At 46.1% G+C, this 22056-nt stretch overlaps 1 long non-coding RNA gene across 2 annotated transcripts in view; it reads left to right on the top strand.

Moving 5' to 3' along the window:
• LOC119400750 (uncharacterized) overlaps nt 1-22056 on the top strand; it is a 90728-nt gene that overhangs the window by 8560 nt on the left and 60112 nt on the right. The window contains exon 3 of one of the 2 annotated variants that reach the window (XR_005185200.2): nt 3404-3413. The exons of the other annotated variant lie outside the window; for it this stretch is intronic. This is a non-coding gene — a long non-coding RNA (uncharacterized LOC119400750). Of the gene's footprint in view, nt 1-3403; nt 3414-22056 lie in introns of those variants that run through there. 2 annotated transcript variants of the gene reach the window in all.

Raw genomic sequence — 22056 nt, 5'->3', positions numbered from 1 at the left:
AGCAAATAACACTCATTTTATTTCATTTTTTTTAATTTTATTTATTCCTTTTTCTTCATTTCCTCGTTGTACAGCATATTGACATACCCCGCTAGTGCTGTATGATTAACAAATATTGTATTAATCGCGGTTTACTGTTACCATTGTTATTAATTGCTCCTTTTCAAGTATTTCCCCTGTAACCCACTCCTCTCTGTAATGCCGTAAGGCTCTTAGGGTAAATAAATAAATAAATATCGCTACTTCGCAAAACGATGGATTACCGCGCAGTGGACACTTCGCAAATGTGCTTGCAGTAGGCGTCCTACGGGAATTTGAAAGAGGCTGTATGAAAGCCTCTTCTTCAGGCTTCACTGGCACTGTATTCCGTGTTCTACGCAGGCCTGGCGTTATTTTTTTTCAAGACATACCTCTGTTTTTATCTGTAATGTTTCCGTTACATCAAAACATTGGTGACTGCACACAAGGACACTGACAGCAGAACCACAATATAGAACGAAGAGAGGTTTCAGGTAGCTCGTCAGCCATTGACAGAAAAAAATGTCACAGTTTCGCCGCAAGGGCGAAGCAATGAATGCGATAGCACGAAAAGCGGCCCGTGATGGAGGCGCTGCAACTACCGTGCGTCCATCACTACCCGGCAGCTACTAGACAGTTTTAATTTCACGTACCTAGTGACTTCTCATACACAAACGTGAAAAGTACACGTACGTTAAGTGCACGACATCTGAAACGCTTTTAGCTACACGTACGCGACGCGCGGTGAGAGCTACCACGTAGATCAATCTGCTGAGAATCATGAACACTGCGGTAGCTTGTTCGAGCGCCCGCGCGAGCAGACAGCGGAAGGGCAAGGTTCTCCCTGCGGAAATATAAGAAGTGAGAGAGCTGGCCGACGCCTTTAAGTGCGCCCGCGCGCTCCTAGCGCCATCTCGCTGGTAATGAAGAAACGCTTAAAAGCGCCTCCGTCTCGGAGGGCTGCAAACAGTAAAGGGTGTGTATATAACGCTCGCCGTTAGGTACCTGAGCGATGTACGCTTTGTGGAGTAGTGCTTAGCGCACCGCGCTGCGACTTCACAGGTCGCTGTTTCGATTCAGCGCTTCGGAAGCATTCTTCTGATTTATTTTTCTTTGGGATATCGATGTATATATACATACTTATACATATACGCAGCATGAGGAAGGCGACGGCAAAAATCAGCCGAGACTGTCCATATAATTGCTATCGCAATAAAAGCTTTAGCGTTTTAATCTAAATTGACAGATATATTTTTATATTGTAATTATCACTCTTTTAGAACATTTACCAAACATTATTCACCCCATCAGATCTTATAAATGAAACTAGCGCCAATGGTAATAACTCAACGACAGATGGCGCAAATCAAAAGGGGATTAATGGGAGCGTAAAGAGCAGAATGAGCTGTGCAATGAACTAGGATAACTACACTATCTCTTAACTAAATTCAAGTACTATAAGAGCACTAAAAACAGAACACCTCGCATATTTAGATTAAAAAGTTTTCACAGCACATTCTGCTATCCGCAGGACGTATTTTTTCACCAAGACCGTGGGGTGGTTCTTGACCCTTTTAACACAACCACATTGCTCTATAGTAGGATCTTCTTTGGGCAAGAGCCTTAGATGCCTCTTCAAACGGGAAAATGCAGCGTCGGTAGGATTCGTCCCCACACGCCATGCGAAAAATCACCATCACGTGATGACATAACTATATGACGTCATCATGAGGTCGCAGATCGCAAAAGTGTGCGACGTAATAATGATACCAAACGGTGACGTCATCACATTACATCGTCGCTGGGTAAAAGGTGAGCCAATCCCGGAGGCATGCAAAACCAGGTCAGATGCAGAAAGGTTTCGGTGGTGGAGGGAGGGGGAGGACCATACATCGACTGTGAGGAGTATGGGTTTCGCCTTCGCGTCGTCTTAGGCGAATGCAATAGAGACCCTGTCACTTTTACCACACTCAAGAGCATCAGCCGTTAAAACAAACTGCTCAAATGATATAGCTTACTAAAACAAAGTGCCCACCTGTAGCGGAATTACTGAATTGGGGGCTTTCAGTTGCGGATTCGGATATGTTCGGACGTGGGACACATTTTTCACGAAAATGTTTTTTTGAAAGGCGGTGACATGCGCTAAGCAATCTCTGTAGGGAAGGGCGCTTGTCTTTACGATGAGCGAATGCAAAGCAGACGATAACGGTACAGACTACCGAGAACTGGCTACGCGGTTTTTTTTTTCGTCAATGACCACAATGGCTGTCATCTCCGTAGCAGAACGGAGAAAGCAAGTTAAACACCTTTATTTGGCATTCCTGAAAATATATTTTAGACAGCAGAAGGTTTCCGCAGGGTAATATATATGTATACTTGAGTTGGTGTAGGCTGATAGCCTACGCATGGTTGACTGCTATAGAGGCGCAACTGGGAATTCTGCAACCGCCAGAACACACGTTGCAGTCGGCGACCGGCCTTCTTCAGGGCACACATGCATATGACTGTGCATGTGAGCCCTGACGTCATATGCATGTGACAGCCATGTGCATGTGTGCCCTGACGAAGGCCGGTCCCCGGCCGCAGCGTTGGCAATAAAGCATCGTTTTTCGTTTGGTCGTCCACCTCACTTGAGCATCTGTAATTTTTCCGAATCCAGGAAGACCTTCTCTCTCTCTCTCTCTCTCTCTCTATATATATATATATATATATATATATATATGTGTGTGTGTGTGTGTGTGTGTGTGTGTGTGTGTGTGTGTGTGTGTGTGTGTGTGTGTGTTTGCGCGCCTGTATATACCCCGTCTATGCAAACCCGATACACCCTGTATTGTGCCGGAAATCTGGACTAATATGTAACTTTACAATGTACTGTGCCATTGCACAACCCCAATGGTCGAAGCCGTCTAAACCTATCTGCAATATTTAACGCACGGTTGTTACCCTCGAACGCCGCATTCCGCGACAAATGCGCCGAGTGAATCGACCCTGCCTCATTATCCTTGCCTGAATGCCCAACAGAAATACAAATCACACAATGCTTTTCTTATCTTTAGTAGAATGAGGCATATCACATCAGTTCCTTATATTTGAGAGGATTAAACAAGTTCAGAATTCAGCTGCGTACTCTCCGCCTAATTAAAACGACAAAGAAAGTATACTACGATTATATCGTATTTAAATATCGTCAAATGCTAGGGTTGTCAAATTACGGCTCTGTTCACGACCATTCAAAATATATTTTCAGCGATATGACGTCCCCTAAAGATTCGCTTTTATCGATCATCCATGGTCAACATCTACCCGAAACCCGCGAAATTCTTTCTTATGTACAAATTGCACGTTGTGACGACCATTTGCTCGACTGACTGTTTTTCTTTTCCAGTGACCATGTTCGCGGCAGAAGGAGAGGCGTGCGAACTTGCTAAAGAACTCGTGAACCAAGCCTGCAATATGATGGGGCGGGAGGAAGAAGCTGCCCTCAAGCAAGTTGAGTGAGCGACACCTCAACAGCGGTACCGGTCCGGTAGACTTCCGTATCCATGTGTGCTGAATAAATGATGGTGCGCTGAGTGTTATTAACTGTGGCATTTGTAAATATGGTTTTATAATGGCATACCGTTTGACGTGCCGCACTTCTCTGAGCCCTCACTACTGAGTGGAGTCGTGTAACCGGTGCATTCGGACCTCGACCAACAGTCAGTTGAATGGCTCTTAAATTTCAAATTGCACAGAAACTTGCGCGAATGGCAGTTTGCGCTAATATGGTATAGTATAAGAAAGTGAGAATGTGAGGGGTTCGAACTTTTTTCGCTGTCTCAAGATCCCTCGGAGTAATTGTGACATTCAGAGGCATGTAATGCGAGCCATATCCCGTATTTGAGGGTGCCGCTCAGTTATTGCGCAAAATTTATTGTTTCGAAGATACCTTGCTAAGCTCTTAAGTGGTGATCTGCGGATCCGCGTCCATTATGTATTGATTCTTCAATTCCTGGTGTCTTTTGAGCTTATTCAGTGGTCTCAAACGGCATGAGCTCTGTTACTATACAGCGTTACCGTGTGAATCAAAACTTTGCCATGCCTAGCTAGCCGTGCTCGCTGTGCAGCTGCTCGCTTTACCAGTCGCAGCGTCGGACATTTGAGCCTCATGTAGCCAAACTCCTACCAATGTTCGGTTTTGGAACGTTGGTTTTCTGAACGCTGAATTTGAATAATGTGTAAGGTTTCACTTACGAGAATTTAATATGATTTTGTGAAATGTAGTAGTGATGGTGTCCACTAATTCCGGGCCTCTAGCACTTTGCATTCATTGAAAAGGTGACTTCCGCGGCCGGGATTGAACACACGTCTTTGAGGACAGAATACTAAAACATTAGCGCAAAACGAGCACGGCGGACAAGTTGGAAGTTAGCGCCTGTCTTCGTCGTTTGTTTGTCCGCCGTGCTCGTTTTGCGCTAAAGTGTTAGTATTATAGAATACCAACTAGCCCGCTCTCATACCTTGTTTGAGGACAGAAGCTGAACACCGCAACTGCTGTACCTCAGCGACAGCTAAATAAAACGCTGACTTTCAGTCACGCTTCGTGGACGTTTCGTGGACGAATGTTCGCTATCCGCACTATCAATTTCTGAACATTCATTTCCCAACATTCTATGTTTAAACAACCTCTCAGAGATTCTCGGAGACTACATATTTTTGTGCACCTTTTATCTGGCACAGCTTTCTAGCTATCTTTTGAGCAGTGAGTTGAATATGCGCTCGGAAAACAAGGCCGCCTCGACCGTTTTGATCGATGGGTTCCACATATTTCATTAGAACAATTTCATTAGAACATATTTCATTGCTTCGCCACGAGGGCGAAGCAATGAATGCCGTAGCAAGAAATTGGAATCTCACACGAAGGACGACAAGCAGCTCGATACTTGCAGCGCGCCGCTGAAGTGCAAAGAAGGACGTGCGAAAAGAACGCACCGGTATACAGAGGCCAAGCGTGAACTAACAACTGTTGCCGCTGTTACGTCCTTGTGCTTGAGCAACGCGCTGCAGGTGCCGACAATGGAATATCAGGCGCTCTTAGATATTAAATGCGAATCATTTGGCAGAGAACCTTTCGAACTTTGAGCGCTTCTATCTATCTATCTATCTATCTATCTATCTATCTATCTATCTATCTATCTATCTATCTATCTATCTATCTATCTATCTATCTATCTATCTATCTACTATCTATCTATCTATCTACCTATCTATCTATCTATCTATCTATCTATCTATCTATCTATCTATCTATCTATCTATCTATCTATCTATCTATCTATCTATCTATCTATCTATCTATCTATCTATCTATCTATCTATCTATCTATCTATCTATCTATCTATCTATCTATCTAACGAGCCGCCTACATCTGGGTGCTCTCGCGATCGTCTCCGTAACTTGGTGCAGACGAAAATTAGCATGGAATGGTAACAGGGTCTGAAGATGTCTATCTTTGAAGACATGGAATACGTCGAAAATCCTGTAACGTACCTCGTCAAACCCTTTCCTCCAGAGAGGTATGGCACATAGCCGTTTACTATGGGCCATGGTATACGGGTATGCGCCACAGGTGCTTGGTTTTGTTGTGGGTGCGGAAGCCAGAGGGTCAAACCGCATGCCCCTATTGCATACCCAAGTAACCGGACAGCAGTCTGGCTGCCGGGGAACAACTAAAGGTCAGATACAGTGTGACTCGCACCTAGGTCGTTGCAGCGGCTTATGAACGCTTATGAGTGTTGACCCGACGAATGCAAGTGAACGAAAATCGGGATCGCAACAGGCATCGAACCCATCGAATTATGCGTGGCAGTAAGGTATTGTACAACACAGCCACGCCAGGTCTGCAAACTCCTTTGTAAAGCACCCTACGCAAGCGTAATGTTGATGCAAGGCCAATGGTGGCTGCTGGTGCTGGCTATGCAGTTTTATAACAAAGCAATAAGCGCTACATATCGTAGGAGTACAATATGTACTCCTACGATTCAGGCGTCATTCCAGGTTATTGTCTGTGGTTCCAGTGTTGGAACCGCTTTTATAGCAGTCTAATAAATATTACACTTTTTTCCTATGATTCAGCAAGCTATATTCCAAGCGTCGCTGCACCCCCAATAAATACGCTAACGAAGCTTATGCATGATATTCACATCATCGCGCCGTAAAGGGCACTTCTTTTCGATAAAACTGACGTATGTGCTTAATGTGAGTGCTGACGTTATGTCAGACCATAAGTTACCTATACACGCCAATGTCGTCGACATGCCTGGTAAGTTCACATCATCATCATCATCAGCCTGTCTACGCCCACTCCAGGGCAAAGGCCTCTCCCATGTTCCGCCAATCAACCCGGTCCTGTGCTTTCTGCTGCCACGTTATACCTACAAACTTCTTAATCTCATCTACCCACCTAATTTTCTGTGCAGACAACTACTACACACAGAAATATGTCGATCCACCACGTGCCACTTGATTCAAACAAAAAAAAATTCAACATTGAACTATTCGCTGACTGCTTCGCATTAAATCGATTCCCACAAGGTGGGGGATCTGCAATTTTTTTTTTCTTTTAAATTGCGGCGCGTGGAGAGATCCCTCTGAGTCTCGTGTCACATGGGGGCGTCTTGGGTAAGGTGTTGCCGGTGTTCTTTCTCTTTATTTGTTTCACATAACGAATGGATAGAAAGGGGCCACTTCGTCCTGCGCTTCTCAAGGGCACCTTTGAAGTCGAAAAATAATGTAGGAGCATTGCATGACAGAAAACACACTCGAACTCCTCCGATATCTGCGCACCACCAGCGGCGCGTGGTTGAGATACTGGAAGACAGTGCTGATTCTATGCCAGAGGAAGGCACAGGCTCGAGAACGCAAGAAAAAAAGCAGGTAGAAAAATTGGCCGCGTATCTGCGTGCTTCGCTGCAAATGTCGTCTAAAGACAAGAGAAGAGGCGCTGCGTGAGAAATGGACGCCATCTGGCAATACGTCGGGAAACATGAGGGCTGTTTTGCGGGCTGGTAGACCCGGCGCAGCAGCAGGCGAAGACCGGCGGTGACCAACGCGACCGGCGGGGATGCCAGCCAGCCCGAACACGCGGTATGGCGCTAAGCGCCGAAGCAGAAGAAACGTCCGCACTCAACGAGTACTCTCCACACACTCTTTTATTTACGCGTCGCCTGAGTAAAACAGGAATGCCAGATCGGCGCCCCATGGTATTTGTACAGTGCAATACTGAACAGAAACCGAAACACAACAATGAGCTTGTGCAGAGGGCACGGAGGAAGGCATGTTTCAGCGCAGTCGCATTTTCAGCTCAGCTTAAGAAACTAGGGTCTTTAGAATTACGTATGTATGCATTTTCTATTAAAGGAACACACGACCTAATACTTACCTAGTGATGTTGCGCCTCAGATAAGCGTAATGTTTGCTTTCTTATCAACAATGTACACAAGTATGAACCTAGTCAGCCGTTCAAGATGGCTGGCCAGTGGGCGAGTGGTTCAACTTTGGCCGGGTGGCTGAATCAAGTGACGCGCCGACAAACAGAAAGACAGAAAGACAGCCCGAAATTTCTGCGTTTAAGTTCCCCAAGAAAGACTATCGTCTTTAAAATTACACCGTCTCGCGCTCAAGCTAACCACCTCCCTGCTGCTTCGCATCCACACATGGTTCCCTTTAGAGAGAGGTGGTGTAATTTTTTCTTCTTCTTTATTTTTCTTCGTCCGTTATTATATATATATATATATATATATATATATATATATATATATATATATATATATATATATCCGGGACATGACGGCGATAGTGACGGGAAAACTCCGCCGAGAGTGTCCGTATAACTGATATCGCAATAAAAAATGAGCGCGACTAAATCACAAGACTGGTGGGCACCTAGCTGGTCCTGGTTTGGCTAGGCTGTTCTAAGTTTTGCTAATTGTGTTGCTAGGTCTCTTTATACGTGTATCCACACCCGTATAGTGTGCTAGAATAATTTCCTAGTGACGCGTCTGAGAAGGAGCGTGCATGCCCTTTTGTGTAGACGCCACGAGGGGCCGCCACTGCGCCTTTCGACCGGTCGCAAGCTCCACCGCTGCGTTTAACCTTGTCCTTCTCTGCGTTTGTAGGCCTTCCTTAAGTGCCGGGTTCTTTGACTTCTGCATGAAAAGTCCGCATTTACTAAAGTATAGTGTAAAGAAATGTTGCGAAAACCACATCAATATACTAGTTTCGACGACGTCGTCTGCTAGCGTAAATGCCGCAGACCGGTGGATTCATTGCAGTTCGGGACATCGCCTGCAGCAATATCTGTTCGCATTGTTTTATCATCCATTTGCACAAATCCAGCATACGAGCATCTCAGCCTATATTGCGTCTATTGCGCAATTAGTAGCCGAACATCACAAACTACACAAGTGCGCAGCGACGTATAGAAGGCGAACAATGAAAAACAATTGGCCGCGTATCTGCGTGCTTCGCTGGAAATGTCGTCGAAAGACGATAATCTTCTGCCGGCCGTACTACATGAATCCTCCTTCTCTATGTCAAATTGCCGCATCTCGCTCATGGCGTCGCATTTCCAGCGCAGCCCAGAAACACTAGCACTTCAAGCGCAGCCTAAGAAACACTAGGTTCTTTAGAATTAGGTATCTGTGTATTTTCTAGTAAAGGAACACACCACCTAAGGGTTACGTATTGATGTTGCACCTCAGAAATGCGTAACATTTGCTTTTTTAATCGACAATATTCACAAGTATGAACGGCGCTATCAGTTCGAAATGGCTGGGCGTTTAGCAGGTTGTTAAGCTTTGGCCAGGTGGCTGAATCGCGTGACAGAGAGACAAACAAAAAGAGAGGCATATAGACAGACAGACCAAATTTTCTGCGTTTAAGTCTTCCAAGAAAGACTATCGTCTTTAATAACAGCCTCGACGGAGGCATATTGATGGTGGTACACATTCTGTACTTTTTGTCGGTAACAGAAACGCAGCTAAACAAGACCATGCCGGCGTTCGCTTACCCCATTTCACGGCGTGCGATGAGACCACATGGAAGTATGCCACATGAAAGCGTCCGAGAAAAAAATCTCACCCCCATTTTTTTAACACGAAAGTGCTTTATGCCGCGGCCCACCAAGATTTCAGTGACGTATTTCCGTAACGGAAATGACGTTGGAAAAATTTACACGATCAGATGGCAAAGAAAAAAAGTTCCGCCAACGGATATCGAAGCCACGACCGCTCGGTCCGCAACAAGAGATTCCGGGCACGCTATCCACTACGCCACGGTCACAGACTCTAGAGGCTTTACGAACGCGCCTTTTATATCTACCATTCTACCGGTCGGCGGGGTGGTGTTGCCCTCTGGGAGCGGTAAAGTAAAGTAATTTGTCATTACTGTGGCCTTCGCGATTAAAACCTGCAACTCGTTGCACGCCCGTCCCATTCGGCGCGTTTTCAATAGAAGTTGAACCATGGCATCCGAGATTAGCCGGCGGTCATGGGTCGGAGGCCATGGTTCAACTTTGTCAATGCCTTAACACACCGTCAGGTGGCGATCTTGACCCAATCGTCGTAGGGAGCCTACATAAACGGCCGTTTTTAGGGTGGAGACATCTTAATAAGTACGTTCAAGAAACTCAGCCAAAACCAGCGAGCAATGGGGCACGCTGTTGCCAGCTTCCACGAAATTCAACATAGTTTTACGTGCGCCGCCATATTGGGACCAGCCGCCGCTCCCTCCAGCTACGCGAAGCACTCTTGCTCTCCACAAAGGTTGCCATGAATGGATTTACTCGTGATCTGCACGGTTAGCAGACTTGCTGTGTATTCAAAAGCCCTTTTTCAGGCGAAAGCCTTATTAGGCGAATGCCTTAGATGCATCCAACGCGAAATCTAACCGTCGTTGGCGTCCAGCGTCGGCGTCAGCACGAGCGATACATCAGTTAGCAATACCATGGTATGACACCAAAGTATGACGTCATCACGAGAATCACAATGACGTAACACGTATGATGATGTCGTCACACACTGTCGGTGGCGGTGTCAATACAAATGATTCAAGAAACCAGAATAAAGTTAGGCAGAGGTCACGTGCTGGATAGGTGAATGCGTGCGAGCCGACGGCGCATCGAAAGTCGCATGACCTGAACGTCAATCGATGTGATCAAGGAGCCGACCGTGTGACGTCGTCATGAAGTCAGAGAGCTCCGAAAATTGTGACGTGATCATAACGTTTCATGATGAGTTCATCACATGACCTCACATGATGACGTCATCACACGCTATCGTCGCTTGGTGAAACGTGTGCCCATCTCGGAGGTAATGCTTAACTACGAGAGTGGAAAATAAAAAGTTGCAATGCCTACGATCGCGGAGGCAATGCAAAAGCACGTTAGGTGCAGTAAGCTTCCGGGGTAAGGATCAATATATTCGACGGAATGAGAAGGCTTCCTGCTTCTTGTCATCTTAGGCAAAGGCATAAGGGGTCATATGCTGACATAATACTGAGGTTACGCTGACGCGAACTCGTGCAAGGGAGGCAACAGCTCAGACTAGCTACCGCGTCTCCGTACGGACGCGCGGACCCGTCCCGTTTGTACGCTTCCTACTCGCAATGCGTGGACACAGCAATGACAATTTCGTTATCTACGCAATCGTGAACACCGTGAAACACATATCACGTGTGCTGCAGCAAAAACTGAACGAATTTCGAGTACTCACAGAGCAAATACGAGACGCACTCTCCCAGCCGTCTCACATCACTTGAGCCAGCCAGAGTTGTCGTCGGCCAGGGCTCGCTGGGAAGCGGAACATTCGCACGCTCTTTCTGTTGTTATAGTGCCTAGAATATACTTACTAGTGTGCCGACCGCCGAGCTTTTCCAATGGGAGACGCTGGCATCGACGGTGATGCCTTTCGCCGGACGCCACGAAACGGCGACACTCTTATGGCTCATTCACACTGGGGAATCCGCCGGCCACAGCGACCGGAATTCGCGCGCCGCCGAAAGTCAACATTGTTCACACCGCTTAGCAACCGCACCGCCGAAACTAGGGCGTCTAGTTGTCATCGTCCCTTCGCGCGAAGGAACGCTGCCATCGACGCGCTCTGCGTTGTGTACGCGTTTCGTTATGGCGAAGCGCATAAACAGGAGCAGGGTCGTCGAACTGCTGGGCCTGCTGCAAAGCAACTTTCTGGCGATGTCTGACGAGGATAAACATGCATTCTCCGAACAAAAGAAACGACGCAAGCACTTGTGGTTGGTTCGTCCTGATTTGCAAGACGCGAGAAGCTTGGTCGAGCCGAGGTAATGCTACCTGTTTTGCGAGATCGCGATGATGTATTGCAAAGATGCTAATCGCGACAACACTTGGCAGCTGTCGAGAGCTACAGGATCATAGGAAAGACTTCGCTGTTGCTGCGGGCTTCGACGACTGCGATACCACAAGCGCGCCGCCATTTTTCGAATGTTCGACTCGCGTTCCGATTGGTTCGCAGTGAAGGAATCCGGCGGCAGCTGCCGCCGTTGTACGGCAAGACCTTGGACGCACGAACTATGCTCAGGCTGCCGTTATGCCCCCGACATTTCCACGCAGTACGCCACCAGCCGTGACGGAAGCAAGACCCCGTAAAAGCGATGTATGTTGCACAGCTGATCGGCGGCCCCTCTGCTACCACTGTGGCGAGGCAGGCCACCTTTATCGGGCATGACAGTATCGTCGGGTGGGACTACGTGACTTCCCAGTGAACGCACCTTGCCCTCGGAACGGTGAGCGCCCCTACGAAATTGAAGAATTCTTGACTTCGCGCTGTGCCTATCAGAATAGTCAGCAACGTTAATCACGGTTGACAGCACCAATGCGCAATCGGTCGCCGAGTCCGCGTCCTTCATCTGTGTTCCCGAGGCGTCGTTCACCAAACCCGCGACGGGAAAACTAGAACCCGCGACCTGCGGAGGCAAGGCAGCTAATTCTCAGAAAACTGAAGACCCTCCATCGCTAACCGGACCAGACGACGGCAGTGACGCAATAACGGATACGTGCAGTAATGGTGACGTTATCTCCGAACTGCAAGTCACCATCGACGACTACGAGGCTATTGCGTTAATCGACAACGGTGCAGACTGCTCAGTAATAGGTAGCCTGCTCGCAAAGAAGCTGAAGAAAGTGCTCATTCATTGGAGCGGACCTCAGATACGTACCGCCAGAGGGCACTTAGTCAACCCCGTAGGCCTGGGAGGAGCTGGCGAGGGTTCTGCTAGAGGACGGACGTGTTTTTCGTGGGCTCCGGAATGACAGCGTCAGATAAGTTTTTTTTTCATGATTCGAGCTTGTTTTTTTAGTTATATGAGTACATAAGCCACTAGATTGAAGCCTAATAGGGCTTACAATTTTGTACTGTTTCCTGTGTCACAGTCGCCTGTTTTTTTGTTATTTGTATGTTCGGCCACTACGTGGCTGAAAGGCACACATGTGCTTTGAAGTGTAGCATACTTGCGGAGTTTTGTGACACCATTTGACTTTAAGTGTATCTAATCCGCCGTGTGAACGATCTAGCCATGGTCAAAAAGACCGTAAAGTGTTCAGGGTGCGGAATGGGGTGGAAAATAGAGGTTTGTACGGATGAGAAGACAGAGGGAGCTGACGCCAAGTGTAAGCAATGCGAGTTAGAGGCGAAAATGGAAATAATGATGGCTGCCCAGAAGGAGCTCATGGTAAGAATCGCCGAGCTGGGGAATACGTTGGCGACAGAGCGGGAAAAAACGATGGCTATGGGGGAAAGGCTTAAGTCAGCCGAGGAGGGGTTAGCAAAGGTAGTCATGGTGAACAAGGAAGCAAGCGACTGCGGGGCATCGACCCCCACAGTGGTAGACGCAAAGGCGGAAACAGGTTTGGAAAAGACAGGTGCAAGGGTCACAGGACCCAGCTTCCGCGAAGTATTTTTGGGAAGGGGAGGGGACAAAACAGCTGTGGCACGCGCTAGTAACCGAGGCAGTGGCCAGGCGCGGGACAATCCAGCAGAAAATTCGGAGCACGTGATAATCGCCGGGGACTCGAATTTAGTTAGATGCGCAGAAGCAGTCAAGGGAAGGGTTAGAGGCGACAAACGAGTTTTAATAGGGAAGTTCCCGGGGCATGGGCTGGGATCAGTGATGAGACAAGCTAGCGCAAAACTCGCAAGTAAGGCTAATGGACGTAACCTCGTGATAATCGCGGGAGGTCTAAACGACGTCTTGAATGAAGAATCAGCCGAACTAGAGACCACATTGGCGAAAGGGGTCGATGACATGCGCGCCATTTCCCCTCAGGTGCAGACAGTGGTATGCACAATACCGGAAGTACCAGTGAGAAATATCAACTTGCAAAGAGCGGTTGTCGAGGCAAACAAAGAGATATGGCGAATTAGTCGAGAGAAGGGCTTCGAGGTTGTGGATATAAACAGGGAGGTGCACAGGTGGGGCGGTTTCCAAAGAGACAGAATTCACTTCGATAAGAGGCTTGGTCATGAGGTAGGCTTGTGACTGGCAGGACGCGCGGTAGCTTTTTAGGGGGGCACGCCGGCCCTTCGGTGCCCAGGGTAGCTTCTAATGAGGAAAACAACCAGGGGGACTCTTTGACAGGCAGTATAGCGAAAAACCAGAGAAAAGGTAAAAGAAGGGAGAAGGCGCGTGTTGAAATTAGTTACATAAACATGCAGGGTGGTAGAAAAAAGGCAAAATGGTTAGAGATTGAGGAGCAGTTAAACAAGGAACAAACAGGTGTTTATGCGGTTACAGAAACACACCTTAGAGACTTGGAAGAGCCACCACATATTGACAATTATATTTGGGAAGGATGTAACAGGATCACATCAGAAAGGAGAGGTGGGGGTGTTGGAATGCTAATGCATAGCAGAACAAAATTTGATAGAGTGAAACAAACGTGTTCAGAGCACATGTGGGTTTCGGGCACAGTAGGTGGAAGGAAAACGTGGCTAGGTGTAGCTTGCTTGCGGACGGGGAATAACGGCAGAGAAAAGAATCTGGAGATAGTGAAATGCATAAGCACCGATATTAAAGAATTTGGTCATGATGCCGAAATAATCCTTCTAGGGGACATGAACGCTCACATTCATGACCTTGACGGATATTCAGACAACAATGGCAAGTTATTGCTAGATCTCTGCGAGCAACATAGTCTTGAGATAGTTAACGTGGGGCCTAAGTGTGAGGGGCAGGTCACGTGGCAAGTCGGAAACAGGCAATCGAGCATTGATTATTGTCTCATGACAGAAGGAATATATGACAAACTTAGAGAGATGAGAATAGACGAGGAAGGCATTAACAGCTTGGGTAGTGATCATAAACGCATAATATTACAAATGGGATATAAAACTGAAAATAAGAACATAGAATCAAAGTTTGGCAGCTTGTATCTAAATGACAAACAAATAACAAATATAGCCGCAAGAGTCGAGGAAAAAGGCAAAATATAGCCACAAGAGTCGAGGAACTACCAGGCAAAGACTGGAAGTATAGTGAGCTGCTACGTGTAATCACGAAAGAAATGGAAAAAGAGAAGAAAACTATTTGTTGGAAAGAGAAAGCCAAAAAGTTGATGGAACAAAGAAATCCGGGAGGCGATCGAGAAGCGACGTGAGGCATCACCGGAGCACAGACAAGCAAAAAAGGAGAAGCGGCCACAGGACCAAGTCTACCATATATGGGAAATATATTTAGAGCAAAAATCTATTGTGCAGAAATTAGTCGAGGCAAAAATTAAAGGTGAAAGTGAACGCTGGATGACAGAGATTCGCTAAAAGAAGAAGCCCGCGCCTAGGATATTTTGGAGCCACCTAAAAGCGCTGGGTAGGAAGTCTGTCACAATGCAACAACATATGGTAGATGAAGGAGGAAATCAATTGGACGGGTATGAAGCGCTAGGTTACATCCGAAAAATAACAGCTGATTCGTTTAAAAAGTCGCCCAGGTGATTCCCCCGGTGAGTAAAAGTACGCAAAGGAGTGCAACCGACGAAGATGTAGTACTAGATAATTTCAATTGGAAGAAGGCCGAAGGAAAAATTCCTAAGCGCACTACTCCGGGCTTAGATGGGGTTCCCGTCAGCCTCATGAACGAACTCGGACATAACACTAAAGAAGCACTGCTGAAAGCCGTAGAAAAGTGCTTACAGGAGATGGAAACACCAGACAGTTGGCGAAAAAGTAGAATGAACTTGATATATAAAGGTAGGGGAGAAAAGGATAACATTCGCTCGTATAGACCGCTAACCATTACATCTGTGCTATACAGGTTGGCGATGCAGGCAGTAAAATTAAAAATAGAAGCGTGGGTAGAACAAAATGATACTTTGGGAGAACTTCAGAATGGATTTCGAATCGACAGGCGGCTAGACGATAATCTGTTTGTTCTTACCCAGTGTATAGAAATATCGAAAATAGAAAACAGGCCCTTATACGTAGCTTATCTAGATATTACCGGGGCGTATGACAACGTTAATCAGGAAATTTTGTGGGATATATTGAAAGAAGTGGGCATAGGTTACGACTGTATACAGCTTTTGAGGGAAATATACCAAGAAAATACCTTTGTATAGAATGGGAAGGAATAAGTAGCAAGGACAGCGTTGAAATTAGCAAGGGGCTGAGACAGGGATGTCCTTTGCCCCGCTGTTATTCATTCTATACATGGTGAGGATGGAAAAAGCGCTAGAAGGTAGCAACATTGGATTTAATTTGTCACAAAAACAGGTCGGCACGATGGTTGAGCAGAAGCTCCCAGGTCTATTTTATGCTGATGATATTGTCCTATTTGCGGACAGTCAAGATGATATGCAGTGACTGGCAGATATACGCGGAAGGGAATGTGAGGCTCTAGGACTGAGATTTAGTGCAACAAAATGTGGATTGATGGTATTCAATGATCACGAAGATCATGCGATCTTTATACAGGGCCAAAAAATACCGAGGGTAAGCGAGTACAAGTACCTCGGAGTATGGGTAAATGAGGGGGACAGATATATGGAGGTACAAGAGAAAGCATCGGTAGCAAAGGGAAAGAGGAATGCTGCAATTATGAAGCACAGAGCTTTATGGGGGTACAATAGGTACGAGGTGCTTCGAGGGCTGTGGAAGGGTGTGATGGTCCCGGGGCTTACATTTGGGAACTCAGTGGTGTGCATGAAGTCAGAGGTACAATCAGGAATGGATGTAAATCAAAGGACGGTGGGCCGCCTCGCGTTGGGTGCTCACGGGAAGACGACAAATGAGGCTGTAAAGGGTGATATGGGATGGACAGGCTTTGAAGTGAGGGAAGCTCAGAGCAAAATGAGATTCGTAGAGAGGCTGAGGAAAATGAAGAAGAGTAGATGGGCAAAGAAGGTTTTCAGGTATTTATATAGGAAAAGCGTTGACACGCAGAGGAGAAAAAGAACTAGGAGGCTCACCAGTAAATATACGGCTAGCAGTGCGGGCGATACGGCAACAAGGAGCATTAAGCGGAAGGTCAGAGAGGCGGAGAGGACTTCTGGGATGGCAGCGATGGAAAAGAAGCCGGCTCTGAGTAAATACCGAAAGGGAAAAAACGAAATAAGGAGGGAAATGTTTTATGACAATTCAAGGGGAAGCGCTTTACTGTTTGAAGCAAGGTCGGGCTGCCTAAGAACGCGTAGTTATAAAGCGAGATTCAGTAACGAAGAAGAACAATGTACATGCTGCGGGGGAACTAAGGAAACGATGGAACATGTGCTAATTGAATGTGGCGATATTCACCCAGGTATACGCGTGGGCACGAGTCTACATGAAGCCTTGGGTTTTAGGGACAACAATGGAAAGCTAAACACGTCCGCGATAGAAATATGTAAGAGGCGGTTAGAATATTGGTGGCAGAAAAGTAGAGATAAAGAACAAAAATAAATAGGTCATTCTGCCTTAGGAGGCAGAGAGATGGACAGTGAATTTATAATTTTTTTGATATAATAACATAATTTCATCAATGTAGATAAGCTATTAGGCCAACATGAAACAAGGAAGTTTTTTTTCTTCTTCGAGCCTGGTGGTAGACATGTCACCGCCCCGTTTTTAAGGGGACGCTCATAGCATCCATCCATCCATCCAGGATTGTGCACAGCGAGAATACGAATAAGGGGCCTCGTGTACGTCAGCAGCTTTATTGTTCTCCCCGAGTGTTCCCGCGAACTGATTCTAGGCATGGAGTTCTTGCAAGCAAACAGTGCAATCTTTGATTTTCAAAAATCTCAAATATCTTTTTCTACGGAGAATGCGGTCGCCATGTCTCCTACGAAGCAACCAATCGTTTCGCCTCTCCGTATTGTGGACGAAGGTGTGACCGTGCCGTCACGTAGCAGCGTGACAGTTGTTGTGGGAAGCGACGTTTTTCGTGACTATGCTGTACTAGCTGACGGCAATATCGGACTTCTACTCGAAAAAGGAATATGCGCAGCGACAGGTCTACTGAATCTGCGTGACGGATATACGGATGTGCTATTTACCAACTTTAGCAACGAGGTACAGCAAGTTGCAAGGGCAACAGCCACAGCATCCCTTGATGACTGCGAACAAGTCTCGGACGTTTGCACTATAGATAAAGCACCTCCAGCTTCCTGGACAGCACACCGTGTCCTTCAGTCAATAGACACTGACCAAGAGCTGTCATCCCCACAGAAAGCCCAGATTGTGGATTTAATCAAGGAATTCGCAGAGTGTTTTTCCACTTAGTCGAAAGTCAGACGTACTCCCGTCGCAAAGCACCGCATCGTATTCGAAGGACATGTTAGACCTGTATGTCAGCATCCATACCGAGTGGCTCCGAAAGAAAAGGAAGCGATAAATAAGCAAGTACAAGAGATGCTCGAGGACGACTCGATACATCCATCCAAAAGCCCGTGGGCTTTTGGATTGCTGTATCACGTCGTACTTGTCAAGAAAAAGGACAACACTGCGGTTCTGTGTTGATAACAGGAAACTGAACCTCGTCACGAAGCGGGATGTTTAACCACTTCCACGAGTCGACGATACCTTATATAAATTACGTAATGCTCACTCCTTTTCACCTTTGGATTTAAAAACCAGATACTAGCAAATCGCAGTGGACGAACGAGATCGTGCGAAGACGGCATTTGTGGCACCCGACGGACTCTACGAGTTCAAAGTACTTCCTTTTGGTCTGTGTTCTGCTCCCGCTACCTTTCAGAGGATGATGGACACTATGATGTCTGGACTCAAATGGCAGTCCTCCCTCGTCTATCTTGATGACGTAGTAGTTTTTTCAACTACCTTCGAGCAAAACTTCCCAAAGTCACGAGGCAAAAAAACATGAGACGCTTTCTGGTGCTTTGTGCTTACTACAGGCGCTTCGTTGAAAACTTCTCCAAGATCGCCGAACCACTGACACGGCTTACAAAGGAAGCAGCACCGTTAGTCTGGCAGAATGAGCAAGCAGATGCCTTCTCTGAGTTACGACGCCGTTTGCAGTCGCCTCCTGTACCTGCTCATTTTGATGAAGACGCCAAAACAAACATTGATACGGACGCCAGCAACGTTGGCCTCGGTGCTATTTTTATTCAGTGGCAGAACGGAAAAGAAAATGTTATCGTTTACGCAAGCCGCACTTTGTCGAAAGCTGAATCAATTTTTTCCGCTACAGAAAAAAAATGGCTCGCAGTTATATGGGCCATATGTAAGTTCCGGCCTTATTTATACGGAAGACCATTCCGAGCAATCAGCGACCATCATTCATTGTGTTTGCTGGCGAATCTGAAGGACCCTTCTGGAAGACTTGCTAGATGGAGCCTCCGTCTGCAGGAATATGACATAACCGCCCAGTCGAAAAATCCGACAAAGCGCCTTTGTTGGTCCGACAAAGATAGCTGTCGGCCCGACAATGGTAGAAGTCGGCCTGTCAAAGGTCACTGTCGGCCCGTCAAAGGTCACTGTTGGTCTGACAAAGGCACCGACAAAGGCACTTGTGGGTACAACAAGGGTCTCGTTTGCCGCCCTTCGAGACCGATAAGGCACCTGTCGGTACGACAAGGGTTATCTTTCCTGACCTCCGAGACCGACAAAGGTGCCTGTCGGTACAACAAGGGTATTGTTTCCCGACCTCCGACCCCGACACAGAGCTGTCGGTACGGATAAGATTCATGTCTGCGCACGACATACACCGATAACGTCGCTGTTTCGCGCCTAAAACATTCCACCAACACCTGACAACATGGCAAACGGCGACCGAGCGAGCGGTGTACAGTCGAGCGCGATTTGAAGCTTGTTATCGCACGAGCGTCGACCGGCCAAACGTTCCAGGGGCCTAGCGGCACATTGCGGAACAGTGAAATTTACATCAAGATTACACATTCTTCTCGCCATCTTTGGCTGTGCTACAACGCATATATATATATATATATATATATATATATATATATATATATATATATATATATATATATATATATATATATATATATATATATATATATATATATATATATATATATATATATATATATATATGCGTGTGTTGTGGCGGAACGAGCGTTTTCCTGCCTGCCAATGCATCTAGAAGAGTGAGTCTGTGCGGCAACTGCGCGCTCGATGCACCAAAACTGGCGTGCTGTGGTGGGTCTCCTTAGCCTAATTGTTCTGCAACGAAATCTACGGCGCAAATCCTAAATTCGTGTACACTAACCGAGTGGTTGCGGCCGTGGCACCCTGAAATTTCTGTGTACCGTGCAGCACACTCCCTCCCTGTTCGTGCACAGTCCCCCGCCCAGGCCTCCCTCGCAATCCGCTCTGCAGCGTTTTTTTTTTTCATTTTTTTGTTGTGTGTAGATTAGCGTGATTGATTGACAATAACACAAAATAAAGACATTTCCAATGACCTCTCCGCAAGTGGGGCAGTCTGTAAGAACAGGAGTGGACGGAAAGACCATCCTTCCATACCACTGTGAAGCCATGGCTTGTGGTCATCCAAAAAATTGTCGACTGATTTGAGATATCTGCTAGTCCTGGTGGAGACGTCATTAACACAGCTTTTTTAGAACATTATGCACTCATCCATCATTCATTCAATTTTTTTTATTCCCTACTACTGGAAGATCAGAAAGCGATTCCTGTCCACAAGTCCAGTGGCCAACCATTTACCACCCGGTCTCCCTAACTAGCACGTCATGTGAAATGCTCAAGTATAGATGTTATCTCAGCCAATAAAGTTTCTTGACTCCACCTCCGTTTCACCAGCCAGTATGATTTTTGTAAATTATTTTCTTGTGAAACTGAACTCCTTTCATTCACTCACGAATTGCACTTACATATTTTTCTTCAATGGTTGACTGCATTTTGTTCGTTTATTAGAAAGCATTTGATAAAGTATGTCACAAACGTCTTCTCTTAAAGGGATCTTGCAATGCTATTTCATATGTGCCTCCCTAGTCACCTAAGAGAGGGAGGGGTACAAAATCTGCTCCATACTTTGACTTCGTAGGGGGACAAGGGGCTGCGATGAACGGCAAAGGCGGGTTCTAATCACAGCGCACCTCTTACAGAGACGTACCGGGCGACTCTCCTCATGGTGGCCATTGTGCAGCGCACCTAGCGTCATTTTGCAATTGTTTTCAAGACTTCATATTTAGAAACGGAAATCCTTTTGTGTCTGAGGAATTATAAAGAGTGCTTTTATAATTTTCCCAGATAGGCCGAAACAATAGTGTGACCTATCTCGGTCTATGTGAATATATTATGTGCGGCTTGTCGCGTCAAACCAATCAAAACGCCCATCCCATGTCGTCACTCCCACGTGACGAAGCATCATTTCCGATCGCAAAAATAGTCGCTGTGTCACTCTAGTCGCAAACCAATGTGGTTTCTCCGTTGAAAAAAAAAATGTAAGAGCTTTGTTTTTGACGTTGCCACTTGTGCAACAATCTCGGTGCATTACACAGTTCGAGAAGAAGCGATGAAAACTACACAATTTACTTGTGTCGCAGGGCCTTTTTAAAACTCAGCAAATAAATATAGACACTCGTCTTTTCACCTTGCTTATTCAGTCTGTTGCATGCAATGGCATGACCTCTAGAAAGCCTGTTCATTCTGCTGCACCAGAAGTGTATGTTATAGGACCTTTGCTCCTCCTAATATACTACACTGGATTTTCAAATTGCGTTCTGGTATTCATCTCATTGCGGACAATTCACATTTCATGATATTAACAAAAATAATGATATTATGGCCTTAAAAATGACCTAGATGTTGTATCTGTTAGAACATGTGGCTGATAGAGCTAATTCCTAAGAAATGCAAAGCATTCGCTCAACTCGAACTGCCACTGCCCCTCCCTGTTATCTTTTCAATTGCATGTCATTTGAACCTGTCTACAGTTCACAATCTTGGCATTCACACTACCTCTGATCTTGACTTAACATTACACATAACTATTATTCTTAGCAATGCTAATCACATGCTAGGTTATCATCGCCGTAACATCTCTTCTGCCTCTTCCTCTCTCACGTTCATCATTTACAAAACTTGTCAGAAGTAAACTTGTATATGTGGCCGCTAAATGGCATCCAATATGCTTGCAAATTACTTAATTTAATGGAACTTGCTCCAAATAGTGCTGCCAGATTTATGACTAACAACTATAACCATGCAGCAAGTGTCATATCCATGAAAATTGTCTCGAATAACCATCAACTGCATCCCACCACAATATTTTCAGGCTATCATTGTTACATAAAATTTATTGCTGTATCCCACAGATCCAACATGATTTACTTTCCCCACCTTCGTTTACTCCTCCACACTTTGGTCATAATAATAAAGTTAGTATCGCCACATGCCGCAATAGAAGTATCTCCTGCTCATTGATCCCTCTGAGTTTGAAGGATTGGAACCACCTTCCTAGATCACTTGCATCTACACCAGGCATATTCAGTTTTTGTGAATCGACTAACATTGTGTAACTAAGAATCTGAAGTGTTGCTTTTTTGGTTCGCT

Source organism: Rhipicephalus sanguineus, chromosome 7 (genome assembly GCF_013339695.2).
Source record: "Rhipicephalus sanguineus isolate Rsan-2018 chromosome 7, BIME_Rsan_1.4, whole genome shotgun sequence".
In the NCBI taxonomy this organism is placed as follows: Eukaryota; Metazoa; Arthropoda; class Arachnida; order Ixodida; family Ixodidae; genus Rhipicephalus; species Rhipicephalus sanguineus.
This window is presented reverse-complemented; position numbering and strand designations above follow the sequence as displayed.